The 23,102-nt window shown below is 37.3% G+C and overlaps 3 pseudogenes; all 3 read right to left on the bottom strand.

Annotated features, from left to right (window-relative positions):
* Positions 1–291: 291 nt before the first annotated feature.
* On the bottom strand, positions 292–852 carry LOC148849445 (auxin-responsive protein SAUR64 pseudogene; annotated as a pseudogene).
* Positions 853–11,591: 10,739 nt separating this feature from the next.
* On the bottom strand, positions 11,592–12,038 carry LOC148849446 (auxin-responsive protein SAUR64 pseudogene; annotated as a pseudogene).
* A 6,418-nt stretch (positions 12,039–18,456) lies between these two features.
* Positions 18,457–18,873, bottom strand: LOC148849447 (auxin-responsive protein SAUR67 pseudogene; annotated as a pseudogene).
* Between the last annotated feature and the right edge of the window lie 4,229 nt (positions 18,874–23,102).

Genomic DNA, 23,102 nt, shown 5'->3' on the forward strand with positions numbered 1-23,102 from the left:
CAGCTAAGTGCATTTATCCAGATAAGTGACTTATTAGGGCATTAAATTAAAGAGGTGGACACTTCTCAAGATAAAAGATCAGGTTGCCGGAACAAGTAATATTCTTGTAGGGAAACACCAATATACATTTTGGATGAATAAGTGAACTCGATATTTTTCATTCAAAAATTCTGCTGATCATACAGCTACAAAATTTGTATATGTATAACTATTTACAAATTAAAAAAAAAAAAAGAAGAGTATTTGAATATATTGCATGGTCCCAATGGATCATAGCAATATATGGCTTGTTCAAAAACCATTGACAAGTATTGGCCAATTACTGGGATCTTGATGGAGAGAAGAAGATAATGAGCACCGATATGTAGATAGGGTCACAACTAATGCCTTCTCTAAGTCTCTTGAAGGACGTCTTTGCACCATTGAGATGATGTACTCTGCAAACGCCGAGTCGCATGGCAATGTGATAGGCCCATCGCTCGGTAGTCCAAACTCTTCTTCGGACATTCTGAGTAACTCAATGAAGATGGGATTGTTGAGATACGCCAATGGAATAACAAAACGTTTCTGATCAGCCGTGTACACAACAAAGTGGTCTTTAACAGCCACCATTGCACTGCACTCATCCACACCCCTTTGCAGTTTAGCTCTTGGCGATGAGATTCTTCTCCTGCCGATGGCTGCCAACTTCTGCCACTTTCTTGCCATGGCAAGAAGCTTCCTGTTGTTGATCATGTTTTCTAGTGTGAGCTTGAGAGAAATAAAGGTCTTGAGGATAAAGAAAGAGATTTGCTGAGGTTTCTGAGAAGAGAAGAGATATTGTTTTGGGGATGGAGAGAGAGCAATGGGCATAGCTTAGTTATATAGAATTGCCAGAGAAGAGTAGCTTTCCTTATGTCGGGTTGCATATGGGATGCATGGTCATGTGATTATTGGATTATTAAGAGCCATCAAGACTAAAGAGATTGGCAACTTGGTATGGTAGATTGTTGAGTGGGTTATCACATCCAATATTGAATTCCTTTCTTTTGGAGCAGTGACATACTGGGCCCGACTAATTTAATGTGCCAGCTCATAGAGTATGAAATTGTTGGTGACCACTGAAGTACATAATCTCGTGATGAAACAATAGTACAAGGGAGTCAAGATGATGAATATGCATGGTGGAGACATGATATGTCTGGATTTCAGACCACCCATCCTTTTCTCACCTCGACATCCAATGCGGCTAGCTGGGTGGGATCATTATATGATACCCCCACTTCCTTTTGCTTGGTGGTTGGTGCCTTCATCACATCTGCTCCAACACGAAATTGCAAGTTCTTTGGTTTACCATCTTAACTTGTTTGATTTGATTTCTTTTGAACTTGTTCATTAAGGGGTATTTGTTAGCGTGAATGTATATATGGTTCAAAAAATATATATATTATTTTTGTTGAACTTGCTTGCAGTTGTTTTTATTATGGAAATTTAACAAATTCATTTGCATTGGGGAACGCCATTCATTGTGCCCTTTGTACTTTAAAGGACTATTTACCAAACAAGCCCCACACAGGGCACCTGTCTTTTCAAATTCATCTGTGCGACATGGATATCAAAATTAACACCCAGGGGATAGGCCACTGACTAAGAAAGTAGGAATAAAAGTAAAGAAGAATATATGAAAATAAAAAGGTGTTTGGTGAATTTGATTGAAATCATTGTGGTCAAAAGATGTCCAGCTCAACCTACACTAGGGACCAGGATCGGTACAAAAGCTCAGGTTTGAATCCTTTGACTCATTCAACAGTCGTGTATTTAATATATATTAGTGATTTAACAGGGATTTTCTTACCTTCATTTTGGGATCTACATATTATATTGTTAATGCAATTTCATTTGCATTATTACAGATGCATGCATGGGAAGTGTAAATAAGAAAATTGTAAATTTTGATTCATTTTGCTTACTGTTTTACTTAATTTTGCTTCGAGTTTTATTTTGATTCACCTGCATTGTGAATAAGTAAAAGCGTAAAGCAAAGTAAAACCCATAATAAAAGAAAAGCAAAATTAATTTAAACTTACATTGGCATCAATTCAAGTGAATACCTTTGAGTGTAAATGCTCATGCTTTTAAAGAACACTCGACTTTCATGCATATATAACCGGAAACCTAAATGCTAATATAATGGCGTTCCGCTAGGAATATATATTGTTCATGTCAAGGATGGGATAAGGGAAATAATGTAATTTCACTTCTGAGATGAAGGTTGAGGGCTGCAAGGTCTGAACTGTAAGCAAAGGAAGATCCCAGGGGCGGAGACTCTAACGGTCAAGTTAGCAAGGGAGTAGCAAGGGGTCAGACGAGACCTAAGTAGAAATAGCTCAGATGCGGTCACTAGAGAGCTAGAGAACTTAGATCAATAATTGCCAAGACAGCTTACTTGGGGAGTGATGCCACTTATTTATACTTGAACTTGCCTGGAGTTCATTTTGAGTAGACGGCCAGGATGTGATAGGGCCTTCGCCACATGTCCTCATCCTGGGCCTCCCATGTGTGCACCTGCCATTGGGGATCTTGGGGTGTGAGCCTATGGCCAACCAAGGTCGTGGGGGTGTGCCTAGCCAAGGTCACGGAACACTTTCTGTTTTAGCGAAGTACTTAGTGTGTTTATTCACGGTAAGCTGAAGTCTTTGGTCGATGCCATAGCCGAGGTCCCCGTAGTTTCTTGCCTTGCGAGAAGGTCATATAGGCATATGGCTCACTCGTAGGGGTGCAACTTGGGCGGGTCCATCTGGAGCCCAAACCGGCCCAACCCAGAATTTTACATGGGTTGGGCTTGGATTTTTTGTCCTCGGGCTGGGCTCGGGCCTAGCCCTTAGATAACTCAAACCTGGTGCGAGCCCTGCCTAATTATATACATTTATACATATATATGTGTGTATATGTAAATGTTACATACATATTTACATATATATACATAAATATATAACAATGGTCGGCTGACTTCAACATGACCGGTTAAGGGCAGCCACTCGGCTAATAAGTCTTAAGTTTTTTTGGTAAACCGATGTGGTGCCATGTTCAGTATAGCCTGAATCTTTTCTGGGTTGGCTTCAAAGCCCCGCCGCGTGACAACGAAGCCCAAGAATTTTTCTGATGTGACCACATAGCACTTTCGAGCTGTCTGCTAATCCCCATGAACATTGGAGATAGATGGGCAAAACCGGAATGTTACACCTGACCCCTAGACTCGATTATGGTACTGCACTAGGTGTCGGATCGGGTTGTCTTTGATATGCCAATCAGTGAGATCCTTAGAGGGGGTCAAAACCTGGGTATGTAGGGACAGTTCGAGAATTCATCTGAGTGGGTGATCATAGTCACAAGGTCAACCCCTTTGTCGGACAAAGTGAATGATCGGGAATGCACTCTCTCTGATGGAAACCTAAACTGTAGTTGATTTCAACTGTTGAAATTTATTTTTGCAATATATATATATATATATATATTATGGTTTCAAAATGTTTGCAAAAGGTTTTATTTCCCAAGATCCATGTGAGTAGAGAGTGTAGCATTGTTCCTTGCAGCTGAGGGAGAGGTCATCTCTTGTCGAGCAGTGTTTGATCATTATGTGCTGAGAGGTTAAGTGTAAGAATATTGGGGGTAATACCTGATGGGCTAATCCTACATCTACCCACAGGTGGCTGAACTCGAGGACCATTTAGTATAAATATTGGGCCCATTAAGAGTTCATAGTGATGAACTCAGGGGTTCACTGTCTCCTACAGTAAATTCGGCCAGGCCTTGTAACAAAGGCTAAGTTGAACCCGTGTGGCTGATGTGTAGATCAATGTTTGGGTCCCATGCCATACAAAGAGAGCCAATTGGGCAGTAAGTTAAGAGGCTAAGTGAGCACATAAACTTGCCTAAAGCCCAATTTTGAACTGGGTTAATTAGATTAATTAAATAGGGGCGGATCTGGGTTTGGATCAGTAGATAAGGATAAGAGGATAAGTCTTATCCACTTAAGGAGTTCAGATCCAAATAAAGATATGGATAAGGAAACTCCTAATTTGATTAAGATTAAGTTGATCTTAAACTACAGATAAGATATGGGATTATCCTTATCACTTAAAGAGTCCATATCCAAATAAATATTTGGATCAGGAAACTCCTAATCAGATTAGAAGGTTGTCTCTTTAAGGCTATAAATAAGAGAGTAGGGCGGACAGGAAAAACACACTAGATAAAAGACAACAATCTACAGAGTTCTTCCCTGTTCTTGCCGCCCCTACCCACTTGTGGGAGTGATAAAAAATTGTTCTTGATATTGCTTCTTGGTAGAAGAAACAATCTGAAGTCGTGCTCACCAGCCCTCTACTCCATTCTTGCTAAAGAATTTGGTTCTTATTGATCTCATAATCCTATGGATCCTAATTGGCATAGATGTTTTGTAAAACTACTTTCGTAAATATGCTTTTATGAAATTACTTTCGTAAAAATGCTTTTATAAAAGTACTTTTGTAAAAGAGCTTTTGTAAAAGTACTTTCCTAAAAGTGCTTTTGTTCTTTCACAAAAGTGCTTTCATAAAAATGCTTTTGTAAAAGTGCTTCCATAAAAGTTCTTTTATAAAAATAATTTCTTAAAAGTGCTTTTATAAAAGTGTTTTCGTAAAAGTGCTTTCATAAAACTGCTTTTATAAAAGTACTTTAGTAAAAGTGACTTTATAAAAGTACTTTCATAAAAGTGATTTCGTAAAGGTACTTCCATAAAAGTTCTTTCATAAAAGTACTTTCATAAAAGTGCTTTTATAAAAGTACTTTTATAAGTATTTTTGTCTTCCATGAAAGTACTTTTGTAAGGTGCTTTTATAAAAGTTCTTTCGTAAAAGTACTTCCATAGAATTGCTTTTATAAAAATACTTTAGTAAAAGTGATTTTCTAAAAGTACTTTCGTAAAAATGATTTCGTAAAAGTACTTCCACAGAAGTTCTTTTATAAAAGTACTTTCGTAAAAGTGCTTTTATAAAAGTACTTTCTTAAATGTGTTAGTAATGTACTTTTATAAAAGTGCTTCCATAAAAGTATTTTTATAAAAAGTACTTTCATAAAAGTGCTTTCATAAAAGTACTTCCATAAAAGTGCTTTCGTAAAAGTGTTTTCATGTAAAAGTATTTTTACAAAAGTGCATTCATAAAAGTGTTTCCTCGAAGAATGAAATGAACAAGATGGGGCATGATTACTTTTCATGTTGCAGGGTAGTCAATTTTTGTTCTATGGGACTGACTTTTCATTCTAAAAAGAATGTGGCCTTGGGCAAAAATATTGTAACCAAACACTCTAATGTTATTTGTGCCTAGAATGAACAAGAATTAAGAGAATGAGGCCCAAAACAGTAAATCAAATATGGCCTAAATATCCAATGAGCCGTACTTAGGGCGACTGAGAAGATTGGGGTCAAGCATAGGATGGAAATAAGATTGTCCTATTCTGGACTGGCCCACGTACAACGCCTATAGTTTTTAGCCCGCTACAAATAAGGGAAGGGCAGAAACGAAGCCCGTAGTTTGGTCCGAGCCTGATGATTCATAAGCTAATTAAACCACATACCATTTCTTGTGAGTTGTTTATTCTCGATCGGTGGTTTAGTAGTTACAGGTTAGAATGGTGCAGATGTGAATTCATAATTAGCAGGCTGGCCTTAACATATAAGCTGACACCAATAAATCAATCTTGACTTGCCCCACCAACCCCTTGAGATTATTCTGAGCTTTGGGCTGGTTTTTCATTAAAGGCCCAGAAGAACTCAGGTTTTACTGGACAGGCGTAAGTTGGGCCTCCATCGATCTCAACTGCCCAAATTTTATATCTATACATCGGCATTAGTGCTGCCACATAGCACTTTCGGGTTGTCTGCTAATCCCCATGAACGACTCTGACACCGTGCTCGGTGGGGAACTTAAGGGTGAGGCGGTAGGAGGAGATAGCTTCCTTGAATGTGTGAAGGGTCGGCCGACCGATGATGGCATTGTAGGGGGAGCCGATCTTCACAAGTAGGAGCTTGGTCATCCTCGTCACCTACCAAGGCTCCATTCCCACCATGATTGTGTTAGACAGTGTATGCCCTTAGCTCCAATCAGATTGATGTAAATTATGTCATTTATTGTAAATGAATAAAGTACATAATTGATTCATATCATTGTGGTGTGTTTTTATGTAATACCCTTAAACTGGACACTTATGAGACTCGTGTTAGTTTAGAATCTTCACAGCCATTGGATAGATCTGGGGAGATTTATCCTGCCAAGGCTGACACTGATGTGCCACCAAGTTGGTTGGGGTGGCTTGTCTCAGATGCCAAGGTGAGACATGAGGTACATGTAGTGTGGGTTTTCTTGAAACCCTGAACTGGACCAGAGTTCTAGTATTGCCCTGGACGTTGGAGACAGATGGGCAAAACCGGAATGCTACACCTGACCCCTAGACTCGATTATGGTACTGTACTAGGTGTCGGATCAGGCTATCTTTGATATGCCAATCAGTGAGATCCTTAGAGGGGGTCAAAACCTGGGTATGTAGGGACAATCCGAGAATTCATCTGAGTGGGTGATCATAGTGACAGGATCAGCCCCTTTGTTAAACAAAGTGAATGATCAATAATGCACTCTCTCTGATGGAAACCTAAACTGCCAGCAATTGATTTCAACTGTTGAAATTTATTTATGCAATATATATATATATATATATATATATATATATATATATATATATATATATATATATATATATATATATTATGGTTTCAAAATGTTTGCAAAAGGTTTTATTTCCCGGGATCCATGTTAGTAGAGAGTGCGGCACTGTTCCTTGCAACTGAGGGAGAGATCCTCTCTTATCGAGTACTGTTTGATCATTATGTGTTGAGAGGTTAAGTGTAAGAACATTGAGGGTAATACCTGATAGGCTAATCCTGCATCTGCCCACAGTCCTTGGGTTTTCATAAGGTGGCTAGACTCGATGACCATTTAGTGTAAATGTTAGGCCCATTAAGAGTTCATAGTGATGGACTCAGGGGTTCACTGTCTCCTACAGTAAATTCGGCTAGGCCTTGTAACAAAGGCTAGGTTGAACCCATGTGGCTGATGTGTAAATCAATGTTTGGGTCCCATGCCATACAAAGAGAGCCAACTGGGCAGCAAGTTAAGAGGTTAAGTGAGCACATAAACTTGCCTAAAGCCTAATTTCGAACTGGGTTAACTAGATTAATTAAATAGGGGCGGATCTGGGTTTGGATCAGTAGATAAGGATAAGAGGATAAGTCTTATCCACTTAAGGAGTTCAGATCCAAATAAAGATTTGGATCAGGAAACTCCTAATTTGATTAAGATTAAGCTGATCTTAAACTATAGATAAGATAAGGGATTATCCTGATCACTTAAAGAGTCAATATCCAAATAAATATTTGGATCAGGAAACTCCTAATCAGATTAGAAGGTTGTCTCTTTAAGGCTATAAATAAGAGAGCAGGGCGGACATGAAAAACACACCAGATACAAGACAACAATCTGCAGAGTTCTTCCATGTTCTTGCTGCCCCTACCCAGTTCGATTTCCACTTGTGGGAGTGATCAAGAATTGTTCTTGATATTGCTTCTTGGTAGAAGAAGCAATCTGAAGTCGTGCTTACCAGCCCTCTACTCCATTCTTGCTGAAGAATTTGGTTCTTGCTGAAGAACCATCCTGTGGATCCTACTTCACCACACACTGTGTCATCTTCAGTGGAAGCAGGTTTTGGTTATCTCCTTGGAAGTGAACACCTTTATTGGGAGTTACTACTACTTCGTATCAAGTATATCCCTCTCCTCCCTTTTGGTTTCAGATCTGGTCCGATTTGATTCAAGAAGGATCCTTGAAAATGCAGTTTTCTAAAATAGGGAATGCGATTCCCAGATGGGAAAGAGAGAAATTTTTTAAATTTTGCCCAACCTTCTTGCAGGGTTTGACCATCCATATGATGGATCTCTCATCCCTTTAGATTGGTAGGGTGATTCTTCCCTCCGGTTTGATGATGTTCCCCGAGAAGCTAATGAGTGGCACATTGTCCGGCTATAGCCGCTCTGTAGTTAGCTTCATTTTCTCCAAAGTTTTAAATATAATATATAGTTTAAAACTTATATTATCTTTATTGATTAAATTAAGTAACTTGATATGTATAGATTACCATTATATGGTTCAAAACTTATAATTTAAATTTAAATTTTATAAATATTACCTTTTATATCACATATCGTACACATTGAAATATTAAAATGAAAATACATGACCAAATCACTTAAATAACTCAATGGTCAAGTGAGACAACGGCCTCTGTAACAATGAGTGGTTGGGTTCAAATCTTCAAATTTCCAAAAGTATTTTGGCATTTATTTCAAAGAAAATTCAAATCCAAGGCAAGTTCCACCAAGGCCAACCAAGGCTAGCTCATTGAGTCGGTTTAGGTAGGGTAATCGCCTAGACCCTAGAACTGGCCTACATGGGGATATCGGTTCCAAGAATATGGAACCAGACCTTACCCAATAAAAGATTAGGTAGAGTCGGTTTAAGACCAGTTTGAGGTCGTTTCCATTCAATTCTAGGTAGAACCTAACCATTTACTCACTCCTAACCTAATAGTGGTACCCTGTACCCATAACAATGGTCTTAATATCCTTCTTAGAGATCGTGAGGAAGACCAAACTAATAACCAAAATACTGTATCAAAGTTGGGGCCTAGGGAGGCCAAGGAGTATTCAACTAGAAAATGGAATTTACTATATCTGTTTATGTTATGGCTCATGATGAAAGTTCCGCTGAAGGTTTATATTCCCAATTCTAAACAAGAAACTAAGGCCATGTTTGGTTCAATTCTCATCATTTTTCATTCTTACCCAAGATGAAATTCTAAAATGGAAAAGAATGGGTAAAACTAGGCAAAATGAGAAAATATTGCTATGAACCAAGCACTTTTTTCCTAAAAATGAATTCTTTTCAGATTGACAAGTGTCTTGTGTTGCTCATTTTCATTCTTCAAAAAAAAAAAAAATTGTCGGTATTCACAAACCACCAACCTAGGTCTCCAACAGCCAATGCTTGCTAATTGGCATAGATGTTTTGTAAAACTACTTTCGTAAATGTGCTTTTATGAAATTACTTTCGTAAAAATGCTTTTATAAAAGTACTTTTTTAAAAGAGCTTGTGATGAACTCAGGGGTTCACTGTCTCCTACAGTAAATTCGGCCAGGCCTTGTAACAAAGGCTAAGTTGAACCCGTGTGGCTGATGTGTAGATCAATGTTTGGGTCCCATGCCATACAAAGAGAGCCAATTTGGCAGTAAGTTAAGAGGCTAAGTGAGCACATAAACTTGCCTAAAGCCCAATTTTGAACTGGGTTAATTAGATTAATTAAATAGGGGCGGATCTGGGTTTGGATCAGTAGATAAGGATAAGAGGATAAGTCTTATCCACTTAAGGAGTTCAGATCCAAATAAAGATATGGATAAGGAAACTCCTAATTTGATTAAGATTAAGTTGATCTTAAACTACAGATAAGATAAGGGATTATCCTTATCACTTAAAGAGTCCATATCCAAATAAATATTTGGATCAGGAAACTCCTAATCAGATTAGAAGGTTGTCTCTTTAAGGCTATAAATAAGAGAGTAGGGCGGACAGGAAAAACACACTAGATACAAGACAACAATCTGCAGAGTTCTTCCCTGTTCTTGCCGCCCCTACCCAGTTCAATTTCCACTTGTGGGAGTGATAAAAAATTGTTCTTGATATTGCTTCTTGGTAGAAGAAGCAATCTGAAGTCGTGCTCACCAGCCCTCTACTCCATTCTTGCTAAAGAATTTGGTTCTTGTTGAAGAACCATCCTATGGATCCTAATTGGCATAGATGTTTTGTAAAACTACTTTCGTAAATATGCTTTTATGAAATTACTTTCGTAAAAATGCTTTTATAAAAGTACTTTTGTAAAAGAGCTTTTGTAAAAGTACTTTCCTAAAAGTGCTTTTGTTCTTTCACAAAAGTGCTTTCATAAAAATGCTTCCATAAAAGTTCTTTTATAAAAATACTTTCTTAAAAGTGCTTTTATAAAAGTGCTTTCGTAAAAGTACTTTCATAAAACTGCTTTTATGAAAGTACTTTAGTAAAAGTGACTTTATAAAAGTACTTTCATAAAAGTGATTTCGTAAAGGTACTTCCATAAAAGTTCTTTCATAAAAGTACTTTCATAAAAGTGCTTTTATAAAAGTACTTTTATAAGTATTTTTGTCTTCCATGAAAGTACTTTTGTAAGGTGCTTTTATAAAAGTTCTTTCGTAAAAGTACTTCCATAGAATTGCTTTTATAAAAATACTTTAGTAAAAGTGATTTTCTAAAAGTACTTTCGTAAAAATGATTTCGTAAAAGTACTTCCACAGAAGTTCTTTTATAAAAGTACTTTCGTAAAAGTGCTTTTATAAAAGTACTTTCTTAAATGTGTTAGTAATGTACTTTTATAAAAGTGCTTCCATAAAAGTGTTTTTATAAAAAGTACTTTCATAAAAGTGCTTTCATAAAAGTACTTCCATAAAAGTGCTTTCGTAAAAGTGTTTTCATGTAAAAGTATTTTTACAAAAGTGCATTCATAAAAGTGTTTCCTCGAAGAATGAAATGAACAAGATGGGGCATGATTACTTTTCATGTTGCAGGGTAGTCAATTTTTGTTCTATGGGACTGACTTTTCATTCTAAAAAGAATGTGGCCTTGGGCAAAAATATTGTAACCAAACACTCTAATGTTATTTGTGCCTAGAATGAACAAGAATTAAGAGAATGAGGCCCAAAACAGTAAATCAAATATGGCCTAAATATCCAATGAGCCGTACTTAGGGCGACTGAGAAGATTGGGGTCAAGCATAGGATGGAAATAAGATTGTCCTATTCTGGACAGGCCCACGTACAACGCCTATAGTTTTTAGCCCGCTACAAATAAGGGAAGGGCAGAAACGAAGCCCGTAGTTTGGTCCGAGCCTGATGATTCATAAGCTAATTAAACCACATACCATTTCTTGTGAGTTGTTTATTCTCGATCGGTGGTTTAGTAGTTACAGGTTAGAATGGTGCAGATGTGAATTCATAATTAGCAGGCTGGCCTTAACATATAAGCTGACACCAATTTTTTTGATAGGGCCCATTAAAGGTTAGATCCGAATTTTCTATCCCATGTATAAAATCAATGGTTTAGTTTTAGAGCTAAAATGTTTAATTTATATTTTAATTCGGGTATTTTACAACATTAATTGCTATTTATCATATATAGCAATAGCATGGACAGAAATCACTGAATCACAATTCGACTTAGGTTATGGATGTGGGCACTTCTCAAGATATATACCAGAACAAGTACTACTCTTGTATGGGAATATATACTAACATACATTTGGATGAGTAAATGTTACGAACTCAATTTCATTTTCATTAAAAAATTCTGCTGATGATACAGCTATAGAATTTGTATATGAATAATTATATACAAAAAGAAAGAAGAATTGAAGATCATGGTCCTGATGGGCCATAGCAATGTTCAATAGCCATTGACAAGTATAGGGAAATTTCTTGGTTCTTGGTGGAGAGAAGAAGATAATGGGCACCGATATGTAGATAGGGTCACAACTAATGCCTTCTCTAAGTCTCTTGAAGGACGTCTTTGCAACATTGAGATGATGTACTCTGCAAACGCCGAGTCGCATGGCAATGTGATAGGACCATCGCTCGGCAGTCCAAACTCTTCTTCGGACATTCTGAGTAACTCTATGAAGATGGGATTGTTGAGATACGCCAATGGAATAACAAAACGTTTCTGATCAACCGTGTACACAACGAAGTGATCTTTAACAGCCACCATTGCGCTGCAGTCATCTACATCCCGTTGTAGTTTAGTTCTTGGCGATGTTGAGATTCTTCTCCTGCCGATTGCTGCCAACTTCTGCCACTTTCTTGCCATGGCAAGAAGCTTCCTGTTGTTGATCATGTTTTGTTGTGTGAGCTTGAGAGAAATAAGGGTCTTGAGGAAAAAATTAAAGGAAGAGATTTGCTGCAGATAGGTTTCTGAGAAGAGATTGTTTTGGGGATGGAGAAAGCAATGGACATAGCTTAGTTATATATATAATTGCAAGCGGAGACAAGCCAGAGAAGAGTAGCTTTCCTTGTGTTGGGTTGCATGGGATGCATAGTCATGTGACAACTTGGCATGATAGCTAGATTTTTGGGTACGTGAGTGGTCCTGACCTGATGTACATGTAGGTATGGGGGGCATCACATCCTATGTTGGATTCCTTTCTTTTCCATCCGTTATGTTATACAGACGACATACTGGGTCCGACTAATTTAATGTGCCAACTCATAGACTATGAAATTGTTGTTGACCACTGAAACTCAAGTATTGCTATGCTGCTGAAGATGAAGATAATCTCTTGAAACAACAATCAACATGATGAGAGCATTGTGGGGATACACACATTCGAGTCCGGTGGGTATATAATTTTTTCACCTGCGGGGAAGTTGTTAAAACTTGGATAGGGTTAAGGTTCAAAAAATCGATATTATATGTCCCGTATTAAGCGTATCGTATAATATTTACAGGTGTTTCGGGACCCCACCCTTTTTTAATAAATAAAACCCTTTTCTAACTCCCCAAAAACCAAAATTAAAAAAAAGAACCTAAAAGAAAGCTATTTCTGCGTGTAACTAAGTACCGATATTCCTCTGTGGATACATAGAGGCGTATCGATACTTTGAACCATGGATGGGATAAAGTTGACCCTTTTAATAGTGGCTTTTATCGATAAAATGATCATTGTTTTATTTACCCGAGAAATAAAAGAACTTGGGTAAAATGTATTTATACGAATAAATAACTTCCTGAAAAGCCAATAGAGTCTAAGATGAAATTGAACTAACAAATGGTTACAACACAACTGAACTTACTGATTACTCAACAAAACAATAAATTCAAATGAAAGCATAGTTATTGTTGGATTTTAATCTCATTAGATATTAAATCCAATGGGTATGATTGGTCAACTATATGAGAAATTGCACATGTACACTTGTTTTAGAAAATAACTTTTTTCTTACTAAAGCCAGTTTTGAAATTGTCCCACATTGGATGTTTACATGTTTTATTTTGGGTTTTTTAATAGGAGCTGATTTACACTCGTTAGAAATTGAAGAGGAGAGTATGGAGACTTGATACCGCATAATGCATGCGCAAGCATGTACATGGCGCTTTGGAGGCACACTTAGCTTGCACTTTGCATGACTCGGGAATGGCGGCTTTGGTTTTGGTGCGATGTTGACCGTTAATCACGTTGGTCACGATTCGATCGAGTCTGATCAAGAGGCACAATTCAAAGTTAATAGTCATTAACTATTAACTACCTTTTAAACAATCACAATATTTACAATTGTGACTATTCAATGAGCCTTTTCTGAACCAGCACCTACATTTTCTTCATAACTCTTCAGAAACTATTTAAGGGGCATGAATCAGACATCTCACACACAACAATTTCGAAATTCACTTTCTATCTCTCTCTCAATCCAGTCTGTTGTAATCTCACAAAAGGTTTCTTCGGAGACTCATCAACTTTGCTGGTTGCATATTCTCGCCTAAGGCTCTGTTTTATCTTGGGAATGAATTTGCTTTTTACCCAACAACAAATTCAGTGGGAGCAAATAACATTCTAAAGACAGTGTCTTTAGATACGCCTCAGAGTTTCCCCTCCAACTTCCAGCAACCCCTTTTCCCAACAGTTATCCCCACTAATGAAGCTAAAGATTATCGATAAGAATGCAAGAGGAGGACCTCTATGTCAAAACCTTGAGAAAGACACAGTAGGGAGAAAGGATACGTGACGAAAAGGAGAAATCCACCTTGTATTCTCCCTTCTCTTCAAATTTAATAAACCCTGAAAGAGAAAGATAAAAAAGAAATATTTGAGTAAGTACACAGTTAGAAGGCAAGTGTTAACCAATACGGCAGAGCCCTTGTTTAAGCTTCAAGCAAGACGAAGGGTAAGAAGGAAATAAAATAATATATAATATTTGAAGAAATATAGGAAAGCCCCAGTCTAAATCGACTCCTCCATGGAGAGAAAAGAGAGAGGTGGGAAATTAGCCCAAGAATTATTTTGTGCAAATTCTTATTAATGTTAGAAATGTGAATGAGTGTGAACCATAACAAATAGCGGTGGAAAAGGGAGAGGGGTCTTGTTGGTGTGGCAAGTTGAGAGTGTAAGGAATGGTATTTTGAGAGAGAAACAACTAAGGAGAAGCCTTGACTAGAGAAATAGCTAGCTAGAGAAAGGAGAGGCCATCTGATGTGGGCCAAGTCACCAATTTTGTTTTAATATATGGTAATATATATGCCTCTTTAGATTCTGAATTAAACTGCATCGATCCTTAATTATGTTCTAATCGATGTTTTAAAAATTGATCCAGAATTGGAATAACTTTGAGCATCGGTTTCTAGGTCAATGATTCAACTGCCTAATCCAAAAGAATGACTTATCACAATTTAAAAACATAAAAAATAAAAAATAATTGAAACAAAAAAATAGTCAAAAAGTATTCAATTGGTTGAACGGAACGACAGTTGGACCAGCTAGGTTTGCTGACCAAGTCAACATTTTTTAAAATAAGATTGCATTTAAGGTAAAAGAGAATCGATTGCCTAAACGATTTCCAATCCAAATAGTCTAACCATCTGAATTAACGATGATTCAAAAACCATAATTATAATTTTTATAAAGGGTGGTTAAGATTTAATATAAAAATTTTCAAAAAAAATAAAAAGGATTAAGAGGCCCGGCCTACATCTGCGTCGAGGGCCTAACTAGCTTATTTGCTTCTTGGCACCAACATCTTTGAAGAGAAGTTACCTACATTTACCCAAAACACAAGTTACCAATTTCAACCACCAAAAAATATCATGGGCCTGATTTTATATAAAGATAATATTAAATTACCAATACATTGATGATTTTCAAGGATAAAATTAGTGTTATGGTTTAGACTTGATTGAACCGATTTGCCAATTTTACACTATCATGATGTCAGCATCAAACCACCTTCAACTTAGGGCCATCCAAACCTGCCAAAATAAATCAAATAGAGTCCCATAGGATTTGAGTTGGCACGAAAAGTTTCAAGCAATAACCCATCTAATTGATGTTTTATCGAAATGATTCAGATCATCTATCAGGGTTTAGTTTTGGGCTAATAATTGAACATTAGTGTCCCATAGAAGAACCTTTTAATTTTTTGTGGTTTTTCCCAAAACAGATGACGGATTGGCGAAGTATAAATTGCTTGGTATACCAAGGCGAGCAGAGTAACACCAGAAGGAACGGAGTAATTAATGTATGATCCCACTAAAGCTCCACACCACTTGCCTTAATCTTTGCATCTACTGCTGAATTTTTTGATGTTTCACGATACCATCCTTCCTGTATTAATATCTGATTCCAGAAACCATAGGCATTTATAAGATTTATGAGTTGGAACTGAATCGATTGGACCCAATATGTTGGATAATTGTTTGTGCATGACAATAAATTGAGATTCAATTCAATTATGGCATACTGTCTTCATGAGGATATGTTTATGACTTAACAACACCCAGACATGCCCGCCTCTAAGATGTCAGTTCAGTTCCCCAACCCAAATTTCACATGGCTTTGTTTGCCATACAACTTAACACAAAGTAAACCTACGCTTGCATGGTTTTGTCGCCTCTTGCAATTATATATACCTGAGCTATTCCTATTGCCTTCTTCGTCCAAGCTCACATTAAGAATCATGGTTACCCACAACAATCTCATTGCCATGGCAAGAAAGTGGCACAAGTTAGCTGTAATGGGTAGGAGAAGAATCTCATCACCAACAGCTGACATGCAGAGATGTGGACAGAAGCAGCAAATTGGTGACCAGTAAGGGCCATTAGGTAGTGTACACAAGCGATAAGAGACGTTTTCTTATTCCATTGGCATATCTCAGCAATCCTATCTTCATAGATTTACTCAGAATATCTGAAATGGAGTTTTGGACTACCAAGCGATGGGCCTATAATACTGCCTTGCAAAACAGACTTTGTTGAGAAAATCATCAATTTGATGCAAAGGCATCAGTCTAAAGATTTAGAGAAGAATGTCCTGGCGTCATTCACCACTTGTCGTTCCTCGTTATCTTCATTTATACACTTCTTTGTTGTATAGACAAATGCATATATTTGGCGCGATTGGTGAAACTTAGGGTTTCAAGTATGCATCGATTGTTCGAATGAGAATATATATATGGTATAAGTATTGGTGAATGGTCACCTAACAAGGAAGGATGGATTTTAGTGTTGGTTTGGTTTTAAAGAAATCATTCACTCAACAATCTATCGTGCCAAGTTGCCAAGCTCTTGAATCTAGATGGAACTTAATAATCCAATCATCAAATGGTTATGCATTCCATGCAACCCGACAGAAGGAAAGCCAGTCTCTTCTGGCTTGTCTCCGCTTGCAATTATATATAACTAAGCTATGCCCATTGCTCTTTCCATCCCCCAAAACAATCTCTTCTCAAAATCTTAAGCAAATATCTTCCTTCATCCTCGAGGCCCTTAGTTCTCTCAATCACAAATTACAAAACATGATCAACAATAGGAAGCTTTTAGCCATGGTAAGAAAGTGGCAGAAGATGGCAGCGATTGGCAGGAGAAGAATCTCACCACCAAGAACTAAACTGCAAAGCGATGTGGATGAATGCAGCGCAATAGTGGTTGTTAAAGATCACTTTGTTATGTATACGGCTGATAAAAAACGTTTTGTTATTCCATTGGCATATCTCAGCAATCCTATCAAAAACATTTTGGACTACCGAGCGATGGGCCTATCACATTGCCATGCGATTCAGAGTTTGCCAAGTACATTATCTCAATGGTGCAAGGACGTCCTTCGAGAGACTTAGAGAAGGCCTTAGTTATGATCCTATCTACATGTCAGTGCTCATTATATTCTTCTGTCCATCAAGAACAGAGTAATCAGCCTATACTGGTCAGTGGCTTTTGAACAAGTCATATTGCTATGTCCATGGGGACCATGATCTTCAATACTATTCTTTTTTTTTTTCTTGATTTTTGTAAATAATTATACATATACAAAATTTGTAGCTGATTCATCAGCAGATTTGTTGGATGAGAATGAAATTGAGTTCACTTTTCTCATGGAAATCTATGCTTGTATTCCTATACAAGAGTTGTATTTAATTTGCTCAGGCAACATCATCTTTTAACTTGAAAATTGTCCTTAGCAGCAGGTCTTCCCCTTCTTCAATTTTCCCCTTCTATGCTTTCTTTTTAAACTCTCTCTCCTTTTTCCCTTGCTCCTTCTCAGCTCTCTCTTTCCCATACTGTTTCACTCTTTCACATTGTCAAAAGCTCCATCTCCCTTTTGTTAGTGGGTTGATTCATCCACCGAGTCCCTTTTAGTCCGTTAGTACAATTTCTTCAGAATTTAGAGTTGTAACTCCGCCATGGCCCACTCGATTGCCGCGATAGTCTTGTTGCCACCAAAAACATCACTTCCTATTATATAAACAAAATTAATAATTTTTATAGATTGAGAAGAAACGGTAAAATATATAAATCTGGTCTGGTGGGTCAATAGTTGTTTCCCTTTTTCTGGAGTTTTACTTCACATATCTGGCCTTGATGTTGTCTATGGTTAAGTTTCTAACTCATCCTTTTGCCATATTCTTCGTCCTAAAATGCAAGCGGATCATATACCAAGTTTTTGAAAGGCAAATAGATCAGCTGTGTTTCCATTGAATGTTTCAAAGCCGTCGTCTTTATTTTAGCCATTTCAGTTAACTTCAATGGAAAATATAATGAATAGTATAAAAAGGGTAGTTTGGACATATAAAAAACTTTAAACAGTCTGATGAGAATTTTTTCAAAGTAAACTGACGGAACATTAAAAAAAAGGGGAGTCTTTATTGTAATAAAAGGTATAGCAGAGACTTTGTCACTAACCCCATATTACAAATTAAGGGGATCTTTATAATTTACTCTTTATTTTTTTTTACAAAGTTCAAGGATTGTTAAAACAAAAATCCAATTAAATAGAAGGCCAAAACCCACCATTTAAAGTACAATCACAATTATACTTTAGTTAAACAAGAGGGACTTCTCAAGATAAAGGATCAGGTTGCCGGAACAGGTATTACTCTAGTATGGAAACACTAACATATATTTGCACGAGTAAAAGTGAGCTCGATATCATTTTCATCCATAAATTCTGCTGAAGATACAGCAACAGAACTTGTATTTGTGTATGTATAATCATTTACAAATTCAAAAAACGAAAAAAACAAATACTGAAGATCCCCAATGATCCCAGGGCTCAGAGCAATATATGACTTGTTCCAAAGCCATTTACAGGTATAGGCCGAATACCCAGTTCTTGATGGAGAGAAGAAGATAATGAGCACCGACTTATAGGTAGGATCATAATTAAGGCCTTCTCTAATTCTCTTGAAGGACGTCTTTGCACCATCGAGATGATGTATTCTGCAAACGTTGAGTCGCATGGCAATGTGATAGGCCCATCACTCGGTAGTCCAAACTCTTCTTCAGACATTCTCAACAACTCTATGAAGATGGGATTGTTGAGATACGTCAATGGAATAACAAAACGTTTGTGATCAGCCGTGTACACAACGAAGTGGTCTTTAGCAGCCACCAATGCGGTGCACTCATCCACATCCCTTTGCTGTTTAGTTCTTGGTGATGAGATTCTTCTCCTGCCAATGGCTGCCATCTTCCGCCATTTTCTTGCCATGGCAAGAAGCTTCCTGTTGTTGATCATATTTTGTAATGTGAGCTTTGAAAAATTAAGGGCCTCGAGGTTTGCTGAGGTTTCTGAGAAGAGAAGAGAGATTGTTTTGGGGATGGAGAGAGAGCAACGGGCATAGCTTAGGTATATAGAATTGTCAGAGAAGAATAGCTTTCCTTATGTCGGGTTGCATAGGATGCATAGTCATGTGATGATTGGACTATTAAGTTCCATCAAGATTAAAGAGTTTGGCAACTTGGCATGATAGATTGTTGAGTGAATATATGATGGCCTCATGGAGGTAGCAGGGCGTCACATTGGATGTTGGATTTCTTTCTTCTTAATTGGTTAGGCAGAGGACATACCGGGTCCATCTAATTTAATGTGCCAACTCATACACTGAACTTGTTGGTGATAAATGAAGTACTACTGTACTGTACTGCTGAAGAGTGAAAATAATCTCGTGAAACAACAATACAAAGGAGTCAAAGGAAAGCACTGAGTGAGTCACTGGGGATACATATTCTGTGTCTGGATTTCCGACCGCACATCCAATACCCATCCTTTTCTCACCTGGACGTATAACATGGCTAGGTGGGTGGGCTTACTACATAAATTGTCCACTTGCTTTTAATTGGTGCCCTCAAGGCCTCAACTCTGCCCCAAGACAAAATTGCAAGTGTTTCTTTTTACCAACTTAGTTTGTTTATTTATTTGAATTCTTTAAACCTGTTCATTAAGGAGGTGGTTGCCAATGTGATTGATTCAGAAAGAGTATATCATTTTTTCTGACCATGCAGTTTTTTTCATCATAGAAAAAATCCATTCATAATAGCAAACTCCCACTAATGTCGCTTCTCTACTCCAAGGACTGCTTACAAAAGAAGCCCCACATAGGGTGCATGTTTGCAAAGCTACTACTCTATTCAATTAAAGTGTGGGCTCTCATGTATCTCTTCCTATGCAATTACGTACCTAATACAAATTACAAAAGATAAAATAGATGAGGTTTCTTTCTGGATAAAGGGCCCAATAGGATTTCACATCGACACCAGTTTAGGGGTGGCTACGAGTCGAGTTATGCATGAGCTGTTTGAATTCGGCTCATGAAAATCTCAGATTGGCTTGGTCTAAACTAAGCTTCGACTTGTGAGGCTCATGAGACTATGTCTCCTTGGCTCGGCACCTTGGTTACTATGGGAGGCCTCAGCCACTAAGGATAACTTCGGCTCAGCACCTCGACAATTGAGGGAGGCCTCAAGTCGGGACCTTGACAACTAAGTGAGACCTCAATTCGGCACCTTGGCTGCTAGGGAAGCCCCAACTTGGTACTTCAACAGTTGAGGGAGACCTCGATTCGGCATCTCGGATGCTAGTGGGACTTTGGCTTAGCACCTCGATTGCTAGAGAGACCTCTGCACAACTCTTCAGTACCTGAGGGAGACTTGCAATCAAAGGTAGCCGAGCTCGAACTTCTGAGCTTTTGACTCAAGTCGAGCTCAAGCTCAAGTCTCTAATTCGAATCGAGCTCGAGCTCAAGCATAATAGTTTATGAGTGAGTTGAGCTCAAATAGCTAGATATTTGGCTCGGCAAGGCTCAAATCCACCCCTAGACACCATATCTTAGCTAAAATGGCAGGATTGTCCTTTTGATATTTGTAGGGTTAGGGTGGCACTTAATTTCTCCACTCGAGGCTGATAATAAATTCTTAGGCTTCATTCCCATCTTGGTGAGTGTTTCACTTGTCTGGATAAGTGCACTAATTAATGTTCTTTTATTTTTGATGTAAAATTATATATAATGAATGTTTTATCCATAAAAGTGACATTATTGAAGGGACAATATTATCCCATGATGTATTAGCAATTTTTTGATGTGGATGGATAAGTGATTAACCGAAGTCTTGGGAGGGTATTACTTTTCTAGATAAATGACAAGTTAGGGAAGTATTTTTTTTAGTGGGACCCACTAATAATGAAATAAAATGTATGGAAAAATTGTTTCTTTCAAACCAAACACAACCTTAATGCCTTCCTTCCTGTTTAATAGGTGTGATCATTGACCAATGCTAAACCACATATTCTCAGAAAAGCAGTTAGGCATTTGTGAATGCAATGACCATATATGATAAGTTAAAATTGTGTGGCCTTTCTATTTTGTCAAAACAACTGTGACTCCATGAAATATAGAAAAATGTAAAGTATTATCAGGTACACATGATCAAGTATTAATTAGAGATTTGGTCTCCACTGGTTACAAAATTGACTATAAAAATCCAGTAAGAAGTGTAGGTGGGTTATTTGATTCTTGACAGGGAGGTGAAGATAACAAGCAATGACAAGTGGTGAGAGATGCTAGGACAGCCTTCTCTAAATCTTTAGATGGATGCCTTTGCATCAAATTGATGATTTTCATAATAAAATCTGCTTTGCAAGGCAGTGTGGTAGGCCCATCGCTTGGTAGTCCAAACTCCTCTTCAGGTATTTTGAGTAATTCTATGAAGATAGGATCGCTGAGATATGCCAATGGAACGCCTCTTATCGCTTGTGTAAATTAAGAAATGGCCCTTGTTGGCCACCAATTAGTTGCACATGTCCCCATCTTCCTGCCCATTGCAGTTAATTTGTGCCACTTTCCTGCCCTGGCAACGAGTTTCCTGTTGTTAACCATGACTTTTAATGCAAATTTGATTAAAAGAGAATTTGAACAACAAAGGATGAAATTTGTTTGTTAATAAGAAATATGTTATTAAGGCTCTGTTTGGAAGGAGTACGGATACAAATTTATAGAGGGAAAAGCAAAATGTTTGGTTTATATGAGTGCAAAGTGGTTCAAGATTTACACATCCACCTTGCACTCACTTCATTTGTTTTGAACTGACAATTTTGATATAGCAGTTCACTCCATCTCTACCATAGTTTTTCCATCAGAGATGTTAGGCCCATTCATTACTTCCTATGTGTTAAGGTTCTTCCTTCTAGCAATAGTTTCTATTTATCTCAAAGGAAGTATATTTTGGAACTCCAAAAATGATTCTACATGGATGGCTGTAAACCTATTTCCTCTCCTCTAGTTGCTAGATGTCTACTCTCTAGAGAGTTGGGTACATCTCTTTTGTTTCTTTTTCCTATGCAAACCTATTTTCTCAAAGAAACTTATTTTTTTGGTTTTTTTTTTGATATTTGGTGAAATGCCCAAAATCCCTCATAGCTGAAATTGAGAATCCGTAATTCACCCACAATAAATTCAATGGAAAGTCAAAGCCCACCATTTATTTTCCAATTTCAGATATATTGATATATAGAGCCTGATGTATTTATTTCATTTTGACAATGGAGAAACAATCTTTTACAGCCATAAAAACACTCTAAAATTGAATCACTAAATATATTTCAGATATGCTGATTTTTGGAAGACTATTTTTTTGTGTTAGAACTCGCAAAAGGATAAATCATGATTGTCAGTCCCAACCACTATGCGTAAATTTAATGGTTTAGTTCTCAAGTAAAAAATTTTAGTTTCCACTTTAACTCAAACTTTTTAGTACATTAATTGCTATTTATCATATATATCAATTATAGGCATGGAGAGAAACCATTAAATCACAATCACAATAAGACTTTGGTTAAATATGTGGCCACATCTCAAGATAAAAGATCAAATTGCGGGAACAAGTACCACTCTTGTATATATGGAAACACTAACAAACTTGAATTTGCATGAGTAAAAGTGAACTCAAAATCATTTTTATTCAAAAAAAGAAGAAAGTTATTGAAGAGATCTTGCATGGTCCCGACAATCATAGAAATATGATGATTTGTTCATAAGCCATTGCCAAGTATAGGCCGAATACTTTGTTCTTGAAGGAGAGAAGAAAATAATGACCATGGACTTGTACTTAGGGTCAAAACTAAGGCCTTCTCTAGTTCTCTTGAAGGACGTCTTTGCATTATCGAGATGATGTATTTTGTGAACTTTGAGTCATGACAATGTGATTGGCCCATTGATTTGTACTCCAAACTCCTGTTCAGGGATTTTGAGTAGGGTGGTGTTTGATAAGTACTTATTTTAACAACCACTTAAAGTTGTTTGGTAATCACTTTTTAAATCACTTATTATGTTTTTAAGCACTTATTGGGGTGAGAATGTTTGGTAAGCTACTTTTCCCATAAGTGCTTATATTGACACAAATGACAAATTTAACCATCACTTT

Source organism: Nelumbo lutea, chromosome 6, assembly GCF_056320005.1.
Source record: "Nelumbo lutea isolate HS-2025 chromosome 6, American lotus-T2T, whole genome shotgun sequence".
NCBI lineage: Eukaryota > Viridiplantae > Streptophyta > Magnoliopsida > Proteales > Nelumbonaceae > Nelumbo > Nelumbo lutea.